The sequence below is a fragment of the Heterocephalus glaber genome, unplaced genomic scaffold (assembly GCF_053883595.1).
Source record: "Heterocephalus glaber isolate CG9 unplaced genomic scaffold, H.glaber_assembly_v1.0 deba00001564, whole genome shotgun sequence".
Taxonomy (NCBI): domain Eukaryota; kingdom Metazoa; phylum Chordata; class Mammalia; order Rodentia; family Bathyergidae; genus Heterocephalus; species Heterocephalus glaber.
Genome location: NW_028258351.1, coordinates 18,646,845 through 18,665,202, shown reverse-complemented (window position 1 = coordinate 18,665,202; position 18,358 = coordinate 18,646,845). Strand labels below are relative to the sequence as shown.

Here is an 18,358-nt window from a genome sequence, read left to right as displayed (position 1 = left end):
ATACTCAAAACAGAAAAATATCAAATAATCTATAAAAGCAAGCCTATCAGAATAATAGCAGATTTCTCAAAACAAACCTTAAAGGCTAGGAGAGGTTGGAACAAAATGTTTTAAGCTCTAAAACAAAACAATTGCCAACCCAGATTACTATATCCTGCAGAATTATCCTTCAAAATTGATGACGAAATTCCATGACAAGAATCTAAAGGAATTCATGACCACTCACCCAGCATTACAGAAAGTACTTAAATCCTAGAGAAACAGCAAAACCAGTATCACCAAAGAGCCAAAATAAAAGAATATATCTAACTGGGAAGAGTAAACATAGGAAAATCTAAAGGAACCAGCCTTAGAAAAATAATGGAATGATAAGATTCAGTAAATACTTTTCAATGATAACACTCAGTATCAATGGTCTTCTCAATCAAAAGACAGACTGGCAGATTGGGTCAAAATACAAAACCTAACCTTATGTCGACTGCAAAAGATACACCTCATCCGTAAAGAATTGCATACGGTGAAATTAAAAGGATGGAAAAATGATGCTCTATGCAACTGGATACCAAAAGCCAGTAAGACTTGCTTTCTTATCTTCAAGCCTAAACAGATCAGAATAGGCAAACAAGAGCATTACATACTGGTAAAGGGAACAATTAGGCAGGAAGAGATAACAATTGTAAATATACATGCACTGAATTTTGGCAATTTCTCTCTCTCTCTCTCTCTCTCTCTCTCTCTTTCTCTGTACCGGTGATTGAACTCAGGTCCTTGCGCTTGCGTAGCAGGCGGCAAAAAACCACTGAGCTAAATCCCCGGCTCTCTCTTTCTTTTAGAGAGGGTCTCACTATGTAGTTCAGGCTGGCCTTGAATTCACTATGTAGCCCAGACTGGCCTCGAACTCATGGTGATTCTCCTGCCTCAGCCTCCTAAGTGTTGGGATTACTGGCATGTGCCACCACACCTGGCTTGGCTCATTCAATTTCATAAAGCAAAAACTACTGGTATAAAAGAATACATAGGGCCCTATAAGTGACGGCTTCTCATCATGGCAGACCCCAGAGATAAAGTGCTTCAGGACTACTGCAAGAAGCTGCTGGAGCACAAGGAGATCAACGGCCGCCTGAAGGAGTTAAGGAAACAATTAAAAGAACTTACCAAAGTGCAAAGGAATTGAAGTTATCCCCTGTATATTATCAGACCATAGTGCAATGAAATTGGAGATCCATAGCAAAAGAAACTCAAAAAATTTCATAAACATGTGGAAATTGAACAACACACTTCTGAATAACCAATGGGTCACAGAGGAAATTAAAGAAGAAATCAGACAGTTCCTTCAATTAAATGACAATGACAATACAACATATCAGAATCTATGGGACACAATGAAAGCAGTCTTACAAGGGAAATGCATAGCAGTGAATATGCATAGTAGGAAAACAGAATGAGCCCAATTAAACAACCTGAGGCTGAACCTCAAGCTTCTAGAAAAAGAAGAGCAGGACAACCCCAAAGCTCATACAAGGGAGGAAATTATAAAGATCAGAGGAGAAATCAATGCAATGGAGACTAAAAGAACGATACAAAAAATCAATGAAGCCAAGAGTTGGTTCTTCAAAAGAATCAACAAAATTGACAAACCTTTAGCCAACCTTGTCAGAAAAAGGAAAGAAAAGGCCCAAATCCATGCAATTAGGAATGAAAAGGGTGAAATTACAACAGACTCAGCAGAAATCCAGATGATCATCAATACCTACTTCCAGAACCTATACGCCAATAAGATGGACAACACAGAAGAAATGGACAGATTCCTAGATACATATGAATTACCAAAGTTGAACGAAGAAGACCTAAAAATTCTGAACAACCCAATATCAACCAATGAAAATGAAAATGTAATTAAAAACTTATCAACTAAGAAAAGCCCAGGCCCTGATGGCTTCACTGCTGAATTCTACAAGACATTTAGACAGGAACTGCTGCCACTACTGTTTAAACTCTTCAGTGAAATTGAAAGGGAAGCAATACTCCCAAATTCATTCCTGGAAGCAAGCATCACCTTGATCCCCAAAGCAGAGAAAGACCCAACCGAAAAAGAGAACTATAGGCCAATCTCACTAATGAACATAGATGCAAAAATCCTTAATAAGATAATGGCAAACAGAATGCAGAAGATCATCAAGAAGATCATACACCCTGATCAAGTGGGATTCATCCCAGGGATGCAGGGATGGTTCAATATATGCAAATCAATGAATGTAATACACTATATCAATAGAGCCAAGGACAAAAACCATATGATTATCTCCATAGATGCAGAAAAAGCATTTGACAAAATCCAACATGCATTTATGATAAAAACCCTACAAAAAATTGGAATAGATGGTCTCTACCTCAAACTGATAGAAGCCATCTATGAAAAACCAACAGCCAATATCATACTAAATGGTCAAAAACTGAAATCCTTCACACTAAAATCAGGAACAAGACAAGGATGTCCACTATCACCACTCTTGTTCAATATAGTTCTGAAAACATTAGCCATGGCAATTAGACAAGAGAAAGAAATAAAAGGAATAAAGATAGGAAATGAAGTCAAATTGTCATTATTTGCAGATGACATGATCCTCTATATAGAAGACCCCAAGAACTCCACCAAAAGTCTTCTAGACTTAATAACCAAATTCAGTCAAGTAGATGGTTACAAGGTCAACACACAAAAATCAATAGCTTTCCTCTACACCAGTGACAGACTCACTGAGAGAGATACAGGGCAAATAATTCCTTTCACAATAGCATCCAAAAAGCTGAAATACCTAGGAATCATCCTAACGAAAGAAATCAAAGACCTCTTCTCTGAAAACTATGGCACTCTGAAAAGAGAGATTGAAGATGATATCAGAAAATGGACAGACGTCCCCTGCTCCTGGGTAGGAAGGATTAATATAGTGAAAATGGCCATACTTCCAAAACTGCTTTATAGATTTAATGCAATTCCAATTGAGATCCCAGCAGCATACTTCATAGACCTCGAGAAAACAATCCAAAAATTCATTTGGAGCAAGAAGAGACCCAGAATAGCAAAAGCAATTCTAGGTAAAAGAGACATGGAAGGGGGTATCACAATCCCCAACCCGCAACTACTACAAAGCTACTGTGATAAAAACAGCATGGTATTGGCAAAGAAACAGACCTGAGGACCAGTGGAACAGATTAGAAGATGCAGAAACAATGCCAGACACACTCAGCCATCTCATTTTCGATAAAGGAGCCAAACACCCTCACTGGAGGAAAGATAGCCTCTTTAATAAATGGTGCTGGAAAAATTGGGCTTCAACTTGCCAAAGATTAAAAGTAGACCTGTTATCTCTCACCATGCACTAAACTAAAATCAAAATGGATTAAAGATCTAAATATTAAAATAGAAACTCTGAACCAGTTGGAACAGAGGTTAGGTAGAACCCTTGAAGACATCGGTGTAGGAAAAGATTTTATGAACAAAACCTCAGTTGCCTGTGAACTAGCACAAACAATCAACAAGTGGGATCTCTTCTTATTAAAAGGCTTCTGCACAGCAAGAGAAACCACCAGCAATGTGAAGAGACAACCCACAATGTGGGAAAAAATCTTCACCTGCTCTTCCTCAGACAAAGGTCTACTATCTCGAATCTATAAAGAACTTTAAAAGATCAGACCTCCCAAATTTAAAGACCCAATCCAAAAATGAGCACCTGAAATGAACAGACATTTCTCAGACAAAGAAGTAGAAATAGCAAATAAATACATGAAAAAATGTTCAACATCCCTGGTCATTCGAGAGATGCAAATGAAAGCAATGCTGAGATTCCACTTCACTCCAGAAAGAATGGCTGCTATCATGAAATCAACCAATAACAAATGTTGGCAGGGCTGTGGGGAAAGAGGAACCCTGCTCCACTGCTGGTGGGAGTGTAGACTGGTGCAGCCACTGTGGAAATCAGTATGGAGATACCTCAAAGAACTAGGACTGGAAGTCTCATTTGACCCCGCTATTCCCCTGCTGGGGATCTTCCCCAAAGAATTAAAAGAATCATACCACAGTGATATATGTGTGCCCATGTTCATAGCAGCCCAGTTTGTAATAGTTAAAACTTGGAAACAGCCCAAATGCCCAACAACTGGAGACTGGATAAAGAAAATGTGGGGTTTTTTTATAAAATGGAGTACTACTCAGCCATAAAAAATGAGAAATTAGAGACATTTATAGCTAAGTGGATGCACATTGAGGCAATACTCTTAAGTGAAATAAATAGGACACACGTGTAAATACCAAATAGTTTCTCTGGTGTGAGAAACTGAAAGTGTAAATAAGGACTAAATGTATAATAGGTCATGTGAAATAGGAAGAAAAGGGGAAAAGGGGAAGGAAGTGGGAGGGCTAGGGGAAAGGATAGAAGGGAATGAGATTAATATGAGAAAATGGAAAAATAGAAACAAAATCTTTGTAAATAGGGAGGACTGGAGGGGTTGAAGGGAGGGCTGGGCAAGGGTGAAAAATAAGAACCTAGAGAGATTATGTAAAGGTGCAAATTTGCAATGATGAATGTCATTATATTGTATACCTAAAATGTACCAATGATTAGAATGAATAATCAATAATGTAAAATAGGAAGAAAAGGTCCAAAGGGGTAGGGGTAGTGGGAGGGGCAGGGGAAAGGAAAGAAGGGAAAGGAAAAATGATGAGAAATGGAAAAAATGGAAATAACATCTTTGTAAATAGGGAAGAGTGGAGGGCCTGAAGGGAGGGCTAGGAATGGGGAAAAAATAAGAACCAAGATGCATTATGTAAAGGTACAATTCCCAATGAGAAATGTAATTGTGTTGTATACCTACAATGTACCAATAAAAGAATTTAATTAAAAAAAAGAAAAAAAGAACTTATCAAGCAGTATGAAAAGTCTGAAAATGATCTGAAGGCCCTACAAAGTGTTGGACAGATTGTGGGTGAAGTGCTTAAACAATTAACTGAAGAAAAATTCATTGTTAAAGCTACAAATGGATCAAGATATGTTGTGGGTTGTTGTCAACAGCTTGACAAAAGTAAGCTAAAGCCAGGAACAAGAGTTGTTTTGGATACGACTACACTTACTATCATGAGATATTTGCCAAGAGAAGTGGATCCATTGGTTTACATGTCTCATGAGGACCCTGGGAATGTTTCTTATTCGGAGATTGGAGGGCTATCAGAACAGATTCGAGAATTAAGAGAGGTTATAGAATTACCTCTCACAAACCCAGAATTGTTCCAGTGTGTAGGAATAACACCTCCAAAAGGCTGTTTGTTATATGGACCACCAGGCACAGGAAAAACACTCTTGGCACGAGCTGTTGCTAGCCAGCTGGACTGCAATTTCTTAAAGGTTGTATCTGGTTCTATTGTAGACAAGTACATTGGTGAAAGTGCTCATTTGATTAGAGAAATGTTTAATTATGCAAGGGACCATCAGCCGTGCATCATTTTTACGGATGAAATAGATGCTATTGGTGGTCGTCAGTTTTCTGAGAGTACTTCAGCTGACAGAGAGATTCAGAGAACTTTAATGGAGTTACTGAATCAGATGGATGGATTTGATACTCTGCATAGAGTTAAATGATCATGGCTACAAACAGACCAGATACACTGGATCCTGCATTGCTACATCAAGGAAGATTAGATAGAAAAATACATATTGATTTACCAAATGAACAAGCAAGATTAGATATATTGAAAATCCATGCAGGTCCCATTACAAAGCATGGTGAAATAGATTATGAAACAATTATGAAACTTTCAGATGGCTTTAATGGAGCAGACCTGAGAAATGTTTGTACTGAAGCAGGTATGTTTGCCATTCGTGCTGATCATGATTTTGTAATTCAGGAAGACTTCATGAAAGCAGTCAGAAAAGTTGCTGATTCTAAGAAGCTAGAGTCGAAATTGGACTATAAACCTGTGTAATTTACTGTAAGGTTTTTGATGGCTGCATGACAGATATTGACTTAATGTAAAAATAAAGTTAAGGAAAATAATGTGTGTATTGGCAGTGAACTCATTAAAAGTGTATAAATAAAATGTATGTGAATAAAATCATAAAAACTAGTATGTAATTCAACTTTTAAAATTGGTACAGAAAATATTTGTATGTTAATGTTGCATTTATCGCAGCAGAAGTTTTAAGAGTATTAAAGCTTTTCATATTTGGAGTGTGAGCATTTTGTAAAACATTAAAAATGGTTTGAAAGGGTAGTATGAGAGCATTTCTTATGACTTATTTTATATAATTTGTTTTCCTCATCCTAAAAAAACCAAATAAAACCTGTTTGATTTAGTTCTAAAAAAAAAAAAGAATAGATAGGCACCAATATAATTATGGTGGAAGATTTTATCATGCCATACATAATAACAGCACCTTTCTTTTCCCTTTAAGTATCCACTATGTTTGTGGATATATACATACATATATATGAGGTAATTTATCATCAGTATTTAATCCAACTGATTCTTTTTTGAAGTACTAGGAATTGAACCTAGGGTCTCATGCCTGCTAAGCAGTGCTCTACCACTGAGCCTTAAGTCCTAGTGGAGAACTTTAACACCCCATTCTCACAAATAGATCAATCAGACAAAAAAATAACAGAAATATCAGAGTTGAACCACATCATCAAGCAAATTGACTTAACAGATATCTACAAATGTTTCATCTAATAGCAGAAGTGTTCTCCTTTTTCTGAACAGCACATGGAACTTTCTCCAAAACAAGCCATATCTTAGGTCATAAAACACACTTAACCAAATACAAAAAATTGAAATAATCTCTCACATCCTTTCATGTCATAAGTTTCATATCAAACTAGAAATCAACAGCAAAACAAACCACAGGAGCTAGGCAAATACTCAAAGATTAAATAATATATTCTGGACTAATCAATGGATCACAGAAGAAATCAGGGAGGATATTTAAGTTTCTAGAATCAAATGACAAAGGAAGCACAACATACCAAAACCTATGAAACACAACAAAATCATTTCTAAGAGGTAAGGTTATGGCCAGGGATTTAACTCAGTGGTTCTGCCGCCTGCCTCACAAGCGCAAGGACCCAAGTTTGATTTGATTCCTGGTACCAAAAAAAAAAAAAAAAAAGAGCAAACCTAAATAAATTACCTAATGATACATCTCAAGGACCTAAAGAACAAGAGCAACCCAAACTCAAAACTTGCAGAAAGAAGGAAATCATAAAGACCAGAGCAGAAATTAATAAAATAAAGCAAAATAGAGAGACTCAATGAATCAAAGAGGTGGAACTTTGATGGGATAAACAAGATTGGTGGCCTTTCAGCCAAACTTATGAAAAGAAAGAAATAAAAATTTCATATCAATGCAATGAGAAATGAAAATGACAAAATCACAGTGGACACTGCCAAGATCCAGAAGATTATAAGAAACTATTTCAAAAACTTATATTCTACACTTGATCTTAGCCAAAAGGCCGAGAAGCAATAAAAACTTATATTCTAATAAGTTGGAGAATCTAGAAAGAATGAATAAATTCTAGACACATATGAATTACCAAAATTAAACCAAGAAGATACAAAATCCTGAGGAGTTGAATAGCAGGTAGTAAAACTGAAGCAAAAACCCTACCAACTAAGACAAGCCCAGGACCTGATGGATTCATCACTAAAGTTTACCAGAACTTCAGGGAAGAACTAATCGCAATATGCTTCAAACATTTTCACGAAACTGAAAGGACAGGAATCCTGTCAAATTCATTCCTTGAAGATGCCATTACCCTGATACCAAAAATGGACAAGGACTCAACAACAACAACAAAGCTACAGACCAATTTTCTTAACAAACAAAATCTTCAACAAGAGACTTGCAAGCAGAATGCAACAGATCACTAAAAAGATTCTACATCATAACCAAGTCAGCTTCATCCCAGGGATGCAAAAGTGGTTCAATATATGTCAATCAATAAATATAATACACTACATAAATGTAAGTAAGGATTTAAAAATCACATGATTATATCAATAAATGCAGAAAAATCCTTTAAAAAATCTAACATTTATTCATGATAAAAATATAAAAATAGATATAGAATGATCTTACATTAAAATGATAAAACCTATTTATGACAAATCCATTGCCAACATCATATTAAATGGGGAAAAACTGAAAGCATTCCCCCTAAAATCAGGAACAAGACAAGAGTGTCTGACCCACTCATGTTCAATATAGTGCTCAAAACTTTAGCTAGAGCAATCAGGTAAGAAAAAGAACTAAAAGGAATTCTAATAAGAAAGGAACAATTCTTATTTTCAGATGACATGATCTTTTGCATAGAGGTCCCAAAGAACTCTAGAAGATTCTTAGAACTAATAACCAAATTTAGCAAAGTGGAAGGACATAAAGTCCACACAAAAATCAAGTGTTCCTGTACACCAACAATGAATACACTGAGAAAGAAATAGGAAAACAATTCCACTCAAACCATTGTAGCTTAAAAAAAAATTAAATACTTAAGAATTAGCCTAACCAAGGAAGTAAAAGACAAAAGCTATGTAACTCTGAAGTATAACAAAAACTACAGTACTTTAAAAAAAGAGACTGAAGAAGACATTAGAAAATGGAAAGACAGTCCCTGATCTTGGATAGGCAGAACCAATATAGTCAAAATGGCCATATTAGGAAAAATGATGTATAGATTTAATGCAATTCCAATAAAAATACCAACAGCATTCTTCATAGAACTAGAAAGAATCCTAAAATTTATATAGAATAGAAGAGATCCAGAATAACCAAAGCAATCCTGAGCATAAAGAGAAAAAAAGGAGGCATTAAAATCTCAGATTTCAAGTTATACTACAAAGCTCCAGTAATAAATACAGCATTCTACTGATAAGAAAATAGACATATTGACCAAAAATAGAATTGAGGATGCAGAAACAATACCATGTACTTTCACTAATCTGATTTTTGACAAATGAACTAAAAATAAACACTGGGGGGAAAAAAGCTTCTTCAACAAATGGTGCTAGAAAGACTCGTTCTCCACATGCAGAATGAAATTAGACCCATATGTCTCATCCTGCACTAAAAAATCAAAATGGATCAAAGGCCTTGAGATAAAAACAGAAACACTGAACTTTCTGGAAGATAAATTTGGTAAAACTCTTAAAGAGATAGGCATAGGCAAGGACTTTGAGAACAGAACCCCAATTGCACAAGAATCAACAAATGGGATCAAAGCAAACTAAAAAGCTTCTACACAGCATAGGAAACAACTAACAGAGTGAAGAGACAACCCAAGTTGAGAAGGGCGGATTGCCACCTACTCCCAAGACCAAAGACTAATATCTAGAATATATGAAGTACTAAAAATAATTACACTCCCCCAAAATAAAATACACAGTGAAAAAACAGGAAATTGAAAGGAATAGACACTTCTCTGAAGACAAATGACTTCCTGGGAAATAAGGAGAGGTAAAATCACACAATGTTATCTTTCCTAAATCACAGTGAAATGAACCAACCAACCACCATAGCGGCGATTGGAAACAGTAAAGATTACTCAAGCAGCATCCAAATTTGAAAAGCTCATGCCTTTCAAATCTGACCTAAAATTTAAGAGAAATAGAGATTTGAAAATAAAGAATATAAATTTCAGCATTTTTAGATTTAGTAATTTATGTACTAATTATCTTGGATTTTTAAAACAGACAATTACATCATTTACTAATAGTAACAGTTTTGTCTCTTCCATCCCTCATGTGTTTCATTCATCTGTGTTGTTTTTCTGCACCATCTGGTAGAATCTCACAAAGAATTGGTAACATGACCACCCTTTATCTTATTCCTAGCTTTTAAAATATGCTTCTTGCTGTACTTACTGGGACATTTCCTCAACTTTTATCTTCCAATTCTTCTACTAATTCACTCATTTAAGTTGGAATTTTTAAATATTTGAATGTATTTATGTGTATACACATAAGTAAATTAAATTATTTATGTTACACACAAAGAAATTTTAAAATTAGAAAGAAATAATAGAATTCCTGATAGCTGAATGACATAGATCCCTGCAAATGCCCTGCACAATGGGTCCCAAAGCAGTCCCATTCTGATGAATTTCAGAATATCATGTTGGAAGTAAGATATTTAAAGATTTTCAGAGAGAACATTTTGAAGGCAATCACAAAATAATAGAAACCAGATGTATAATTTCTAAATCATTATAAGAAACAAAATAACAGTAAATCACCAAACATCAGGAGAGAGGGATGAGAGTATAGTTCAGTAATAGAGTTCTTGCCTGGCATTCACAATGCCCTGAGTTTGATCCCCAGCACAAAGAAGAAGAAGGAAGAAGAGAAGGAAGAGGAAGAGGAGAAAGAGGAGAAGGAGGAGATGGAGGAGGAGGAGGAGGAAGAGGAAGAGGAGGAGGAAGAGGAAGAAGATGAAGGTGGGGAGGGGAGGGGAAGGGAGAGGAGGGGTAGGGGGAGAAGAAGCAAGAAATATGGTAGCTAATATGGCAAATAGAAAATATGAATATATGTGACAGAAAAAATGAAAATATAGCAATATTTATAATAAATGTTTGTGGGTTTAATTCTAGTAATAAATAATAAAAACACTTAGATTTGCTTTTTAAATCCAGTTATATGCTGTTTATAAGCTGTGTGTATATATTTAAAACAAAACACAAATATGTTAATAAAGAAAAATATGTTCTAGACAAATGTTAATAAAAATAGCACAAGTGAAACAGTATATGACAAAAAAGGCTTTCAGATAAAAGGTGTTAAACCACATCATGTGTTGACAGAGTGCACCTAAAATGAGTCGTACATAGTTGACTCCTTTGATCTGAAGGAGTAGCTCCAACTCATTTAGAGCAAAAATCTGCAGAAATATAAGGATAAATTGATAAAGTCATAATTCATGGAAGATGAATTCACCTTTTCTTGCACAGAAACAAAATGACATCAACCTCTACCTTTGAGATAGCAAAATTTGAAATCAGAACTATGTCTATTTATAAAGGAAAGTCTACTTGAATTAAAGGTAAACTTGAACCCAAATCCCCTGGACTTAAAACATGGATGTTATACCACCAATACCTTATCCGGAGAACCCAGATTTATAATCTAATGAGTAAAACAAAAGCAAAAAATTATTTGTGGAAACTCAGGTCAGGGCAAATGTCAGGAGTGAGATTAAATTTGGCTCATCTCTCCAATCTGTTGTGTGATGGATTTCTTTTTAGTGATTTTAGTATTTGATGTAAAGACATAAGCTTCTCTTGTCACATCATCTTACTCAGGTGACTACCTTTTCTCATTTGAAATACAAAACTTTTTTGTAGGAACATTAAGTTTTGCAAAAAATATTTAGATAATGCTGAGAAGTCATAAAGCATTATTCATGTAGGAAGTAGCAATTTTCTTAAAGTATGTGTGTTAATCTCTGTAGCTATCACTGAATTTAAAATTAATGTCTTTTTAAAAATTTCTTTTAAGCACTTGAAATTCAATCTCTAAAAACTCATTGCAATATCTAATGTATGTGTAGTGTTTTGAAGTAGCCATTACATATTTTTATCTTGCAGTTGTAGTGTTCATAGTAAACTTTAATTAAATAAATGAGATTTTGGCATTTTAAAACCTAAAATATAATTCAAAACTTTGTTTTTTCCACATAGTTGCAGGTAAGTATTCATTGAAACAATGAGATAGAAAATATTTCTTGATTGGCAACAATTAAAAGTTTGTTGGAGAAGGTGTGATAAATGGGTATCCTTTTATATAATTGTTAAGAAATTAAATTGATAAATTCTTTTTGAGGCAATTTGGTAGTACAGTTATCTATATAAGTTTTTCTTTTAACATAGATGTTTCTACTCAGCAATTCTATTTCTAGATATCTAGGAGAAATATTTGATTATCATAAATAGGCAAATGTAATTCTTAAATAAATACAAAAGAATAAAAATAATCTCACATATATTGTCGGGCCATAGCACAATGAAACTAGAAATCAATGGCAAAATAAATCATAGAAACTACACAAATACACAGAGATTTAAAAATACACTTTTGAATAATCAACAGATCACAGAAGAAATTAAACATTACCTAGAATCAAATGGTAATGGCACTACAACATACCAGAATTTATGAGACATCATGAAAGGAGTCCTAGCCAGGCGTGGTGGAGCATGCATGCAATCTCAGCACTCAAGAGACTGAGGCAGGAGGAAGGCCATGAGTTTGAGGCCAGCTTGGGCTATTTAGTGACCTCAAGGTCAGCCTCAACTACATAGCAAGACTTTGTCACAAAAAAAAGCAGTTCTAAGATGAAAGTTTATAGCTGTGAATGCCCATACTAGGAAAACAAAGTAATCCCAAATAAATAACCTAATTGTCCACCTCAAAGTCTTAGGAAAATAATAGCAGTCCAAATCCAAAACCTGTACAAGGAAGGAAATAAAGAATAGAGTAGAAATTAATAAAATTGACACTTAAAAAATACAAAGAATCACTGAATCAGAGTTGAATTTTTGAAAGGATAAACCAAATAGACAAACCCTTACCAAAGAAAGAAAGAAAAAAATTCCTATCAAAGCAATTAGAAATGAAAAAGCAAAATCACAATGGACATTGCTGAAATTTAGAGAATTATAAACAACTACTTTGAAAACCTGTATTCCAATAAATTGGAGAATCTAGAAGAAAAAAAAGAGATTCCTAGACATGTGTGAATTACCAATACTAAACCAAGAAGATATAACAACATGGAACAGACCAATAATAGCAATGAAATAGAGGCAGTAATAAAAACCCTACCAATTAAGAAAAGCTCTCAATCTAGTAGACTCACATTAGAATTTTACCATAAGCTGAGGGAAGAATTACTACCAGTGCTCCTCAAATTCTTTTTTTTTTTCTTTTTTGGTACCGGGATCAAACTCAGGACCTTGTGCTTGTGAGGCAGGTGGCGGTACCACTGAGCTAAATCCCCAGCCCACTCCTCAAATTCTTCCAGGAAATTGAAAGAGAAGGAATACTGCCAAACACATTTCTTGAAACTAGCATTATTCTGATAGCAAGACAGGATAAGGACTTAACAAAAAAAAGAAAACTACAGACCAATTTCCTTAATGAACACAGATGGAAAAAATCTCAACAAGATATTTGCAAACAACACAACAAATAAATAAGATTCTACATCATGATTAAGTTGTTTTTAATCCCACAGATCCAAGGATAATTCAACATATGTAAATCAATAAATGCAATACACTACATAACCAGAAGTAAGAATAAAAGTCATATAATCATCTCAAAGATGCAGAAAAAGCCTTTGACAAAATGCAACATCCACTGATGGCTCTTTCTGCCAGCTACACAAGATATGGAAAGGGAAGAAGACCAAGAAGAAAAAGGCGGCCCTGGGCCCCGCTGTCACAAAGCAGGAGGCCAAGAAGGTGGTAAATCCCCTGTCTGAGAAAAGGCCAAAGAATTCTGGCACTGGACAGGACATCCAGCCCAAGAGGGACCTCACCCACTTTGTGAAATAGCCTCACTACAGCAGCAAAGGGCTGCTTAAGCAGTTGAAGGTGATTCCTGCAATTAACCAGATCACCCAGGCCTTGGACCACCAAACAGTTACTCAGCTGCTTGAGCTTGCCCACAAATACAGAGCAGAGATGAAGCAAGAGAAGAAACAGAGGCTGTAGGCCAGGACTGAGAGGGAAGCTGCTAGCAAAGGGAATGTCCTCACTAAGAGAACACCAGGCCAGAACAAGTGTTAACAATGTCACCACCCTGGTGGAGGACAGGATCAGCTAGTGATTGATGATTGCACACAACATGGATCCTATTGAGCTGACTGTGTTCCTGCCTGCCCTGTGTCCCAAGATGGGGTTCCCAGTGCATCATCAACGTGAAAGTCAGGCTGGGTGTCTAGTACACAGGAAGACATGCACAACTGTTGCCTTCACAGAAGTCTACTCAGAAGATAGAGGTTCTCTAAGCTAGTGGAAGCTATCAGGACCAACTGTGATGACAAATATGGTGAGATCCACCCCAAAATCTATGGCTTGCATTGCCAAGCTGGAAAAGACAAAGGCTAAATAACTTGCCACTATGTACTCTTGAGTTTTCTGTACATAAAAACTAATAAATTGTCACTGGGCATAGTAGTGCATGCCTGTAATCCCAGCACTTGGGAAGCTGAGGCAGGAGGATTGCCATGCATTAGAGGTCAGCTTGGGGTACACAGTGAGTTCAAGGCCAGCCTGAACTACATGGCGAGACTCTGTCTCAAAAAGCCAAAAATAAATAAATAAATAGTCCTTAATTCAGTGTTTAAAAAAAACCAAGCCAAACCAAATAAAAAACCTTGATGAAATTAGTATAGAAGGACTTTACCTTAAAATGATAAAAGCCATTTATGACAAACCCATTTCCAATATTATACTAAGTGGAGAAAAATTGAAAACATTGCCTCTAAAGTCAGAAACAAGACAGTGGTATTTACTCTTACCAATCATGTTGAAAATAGTACTTGAAACTTTAGCCAGAGCAATTAGGTAAGAGAAAGAAATAAAAGGAATCCAATTAGGAAATGAAGTCAAACTTTCCTTCTTTATAGATGACATGATCCTTTAAATAGAGGACCAAAAAACTCCATCTGAAGACTCTTAAAACTAATAGATTCAGCAAAATGTCAGCATATAATATAAACACCTCAAAATCAATAGCCTTCCCATACACCAAGAATGAACCCACTCAGAAAGTAATCAGGCGAACAATCCCATTCACAGCAGCTTTAAAATAATTAATAAATAGAGACCTAAACCTAGAAATTAACCCAACCAAAGAAGTGAAAAACTTCTATAACAAAAAGTATATACTCTGAAAAAAGAGATGGAAGAGGATATTAGAAAACTGAAAGACATTCTCTGTTCTTGGATAGGTAAAACTAAATATCATCCAAATGGCTGTATTACCAAAAATTATATATATATTTAATACAATTCTCATCAAAATATCATCAATTTTTTTCTAAAATTTATTTTGTAATCAGAAAAGACCCAGAATAACTAAAGCAATCCTGGCCATTGGTATTATGTTTTGTAGATGCTTCTTATTTATTTATTTAGGTACTAGGAATTGAACTCAGGACCTTGCGCTTGTGAGGCAGGCATGGCACCACTGAGCTAAATCCCTGGCCCTGTAGACACTTATTTAAACATTTAGAATTTCATTTTTATTTCTGTATTTTGGAGCTCCTTAACTCTCTCATGTCTTAAGCATTTATGTAAGTATGTGAAAAATTTTAGCCCTAATCCCTGTATACTCAGGGGGTAAACCACCTCTCCTTCAGAACAGCAAGGAAATAAACTCGGAAATCACAAGCCATCTAAGAAAGGCCAAGCTTTATGTATTTAGTGGAGCTCAGGCATCGATATTAGCCCACCCAGCTGTAAAGTATTCTCAGAACTCACTGGTCCTGAAACATCTGCTCTTGAGCCTTTGGCCCTACCTTCCTACTCCCAGATTCCTGGGCCCAGGGTAAATTCATTATCCAAAAACCAAGTTGCCCCTCCTAGACACCCAGCTGATGAGAATGGCTAGGGCTTCACCTCACCTCCCTGGAGACCTATGTAAGAGAAACTTCCCTCCAGGTGAGATGATGACACCACACGGTCACAAATGTGTTTTAAATTAGGGTCAGTCCTATTGTGAGGGACTCCTGGTTAGGAATCAAGGAAAGAGCGAGCTATCTTGAGCACTGGTGAGGCAAAGAAGCAGAGATATTTGAGCAACAGCAGCAGTCTTTAGGGCCAGTAGTGGCAGGCAGCGGCCAGCAGCGACATCTAGTGTCCCAGCAGTGGCTTTAGCAACTCATTTAGATGTGTGGTAGTCTGTGCTCCTGCCAAACCTAGGTCTGCAGCCTTCTTGATGATTTTGTGAGCTACCCAATATCCTTTAATAATTTATTTCCTTAAATAAGTCAGAGTAACTATCTGGGGATTCAAACTAAGAACTTTAAAATAAATGTTGGCCAAAGTTCCAGAACCAAAATATGCTAGGCTTTCATAAGAAATCCAGGAGTCAGATTCTCCAGACAGAACCTCAGCATGTAAAGGATGGGGATGGGGATGGGGATGGGGAGGTGGTGACCATGATGGGGACTGGACTGGAAGGGCTAGTAGAGGCAGATTTGGTAGAGAAGGTAACATGAGAGTCATTTGGGAGTAGGATTCTCATCCCATCCTAAACCATGACTCCAACTTAGTTTCACCCCCAGCTGCCTCATCTGTGCCAACCCCATCACCAGCTCCTGAGAGCTCCAAGTTCAGCTGATTCCTTACCCCCCATCCGAGAAGACTTGGGACTCAGGTCAGTTCCCCATCCAGCCAACTGGTCATCTATGTACAATGAGCCCCATCTCCCTTGTGCTGCATTACCCATCTTGATGGATGGGTTCCCATGGCCCTGAGTCACAAACTCAAACTTTTGTGTCCTCATCTCCTTCCAAGGCCATGTTCTTCTACCACTTTTCCAGCCCCTGGGTGTGGGCTTGAGATCTGTGTTGACTTCCCAGTGGGCTGATCTGGAGAGCTGGTGAAGGGAAGAGCTTGAGGGGACGGCATTCAGGGATAGGAGGCAGCTCTGTTAGATCTTAGCAGCCCAAGATCAACTGAGCCAAACACCAGAAGTCTTTATCTTTCTGAGTTTCTGAAATATAGCAATGTTCCTGTGGTTAACACTATCCATCCTTGCCTGCCTCTTCCCTCTCTATCCATCTTCCGCACAGAGAGTACCCTGGTGAGTGTGCCCAGGAATAGCTGGGCTCAGTCCAGGGCTTCCCTGAGAACAGGCCCCAGAGAAACTTCCAGCAGGTACTCCCATGAGAAAGCTTCATAGCCATTTTAGAGTGTATAAATCGAGGCAGACTCCCATGTCCCTTAAACAAATCATGTCCATATAGTCCTGAACCCTTTCTTATGATCTCCCTAAAGATGTTATCTTAGCATCTGCTTCTGGGGCTTTTCCACATCAGGCATTACTAACTTGGTTCACCAGTGACTCCTTCTTGTGATATCGCCACATGCCATGGAGCACCAGGCACCAAGTCCACTTACACAATGACTCCTTTGTCTGGTGTTTCTCTCATTCAGCCAGTCATCAGTCATCCTTGACATCTTTGGGTGTAAAAGATCCAGAGATCAATAATGCAAGGTACTACCTCCGGAGCCCCCAGTGCAGGAACAATGCAAGGGATGGACAGTTTCACTGCAGGCTAACAGTGTTTTGACTGAGGTAAATGTACGCAGCTTAGGAGCTGGTGTAGTCAGAGATACTTCCAGAAGAGGCTTTCTGCCCTGTCATTAGCCTTCTGTCGTCTCTAACTGCAGTGTGCCAGGAAAAACAAAACAAAACAAAACAACCTTGGAACAAATATGTACATACATAGTGCTATAAAGTATATTTGATCTCATAACTTGGGGAGAAAATGGTAATTTGTCTAGTTGTAGCATAATAGTTTAATCAAAGCATCACTTTCCTATGAAAACATGCATCAGAGATTTTTATAAAGTTAGGTACAGTGGTGCATGCCTGCTACTCAAGGCCAAAGCAGGACTGCTTGAGCCAGGAATTCAAGACTAGCCTAGGAAACATAGCGAGACCCTGACTCAAAAATAAATAAATTATACATTAATTAATTAATATTGTTATAAAGTAAAATTTAAAATTCCATGTGAATTTTCTACATAAAACAAAATATTTCAGAGTTTTCCCACACACAAAAGGCCTGCCTCCTAGATTGTCCTTACCCCTCCAAATGTGGCGTGGGTTCTCTCTCCTGTGTCCAGCTTCCAGTATTAGTGAATGCTACTTCAGTGGAAATGTGGGGGAAGTATCAGTCTCAGGAAAAACATTTCAATTCTTTTGTTTGGTCTCCAAGGCCTTTCCGTTTGGACCTTCTTCCCTAATAGCTTCATCCTACGTTATTCTCCCACCCACTGTCTGTTCTCTACACAGCAACTATTTACAGCTCCCCAAATAATAAACAATATACTAAGCTTTCTCATCCCTATGTAATTTTTCACAAGCTGCTCCCTTTGCCTGGAATGCCCCTGCCCACACATTCATCTGGCAAATTTCTACTCATCCTTCAAGACCCGGCTCAGGGGCTCCTCTTCTATGAAGCCTCCCAGAAGGCCCAATCCAATGAGTCAGTTCCTCCCATGCAAGCACTCTACCATGCATGCATCCCTCTTCTTGTTCTATTTCTTTTCTTTATGTGACTGATTCTCTAATTTA

At 37.1% G+C, this 18,358-nt stretch overlaps 3 pseudogenes; 2 read left to right on the top strand and 1 right to left on the bottom strand.

Moving 5' to 3' along the window:
* The first annotated feature begins 1,027 nt into the window (after nucleotides 1–1,027).
* Nucleotides 1,028–6,312, top strand: LOC101724949 (26S proteasome regulatory subunit 10B-like; annotated as a pseudogene).
* Nucleotides 6,313–7,377: 1,065 nt separating this feature from the next.
* On the bottom strand, nucleotides 7,378–7,515 carry LOC147823896 (U2 spliceosomal RNA; annotated as a pseudogene).
* A 5,298-nt stretch (nucleotides 7,516–12,813) lies between these two features.
* On the top strand, nucleotides 12,814–14,179 carry LOC101724595 (large ribosomal subunit protein eL8 pseudogene; annotated as a pseudogene).
* Nucleotides 14,180–18,358: the final 4,179 nt, after the last annotated feature.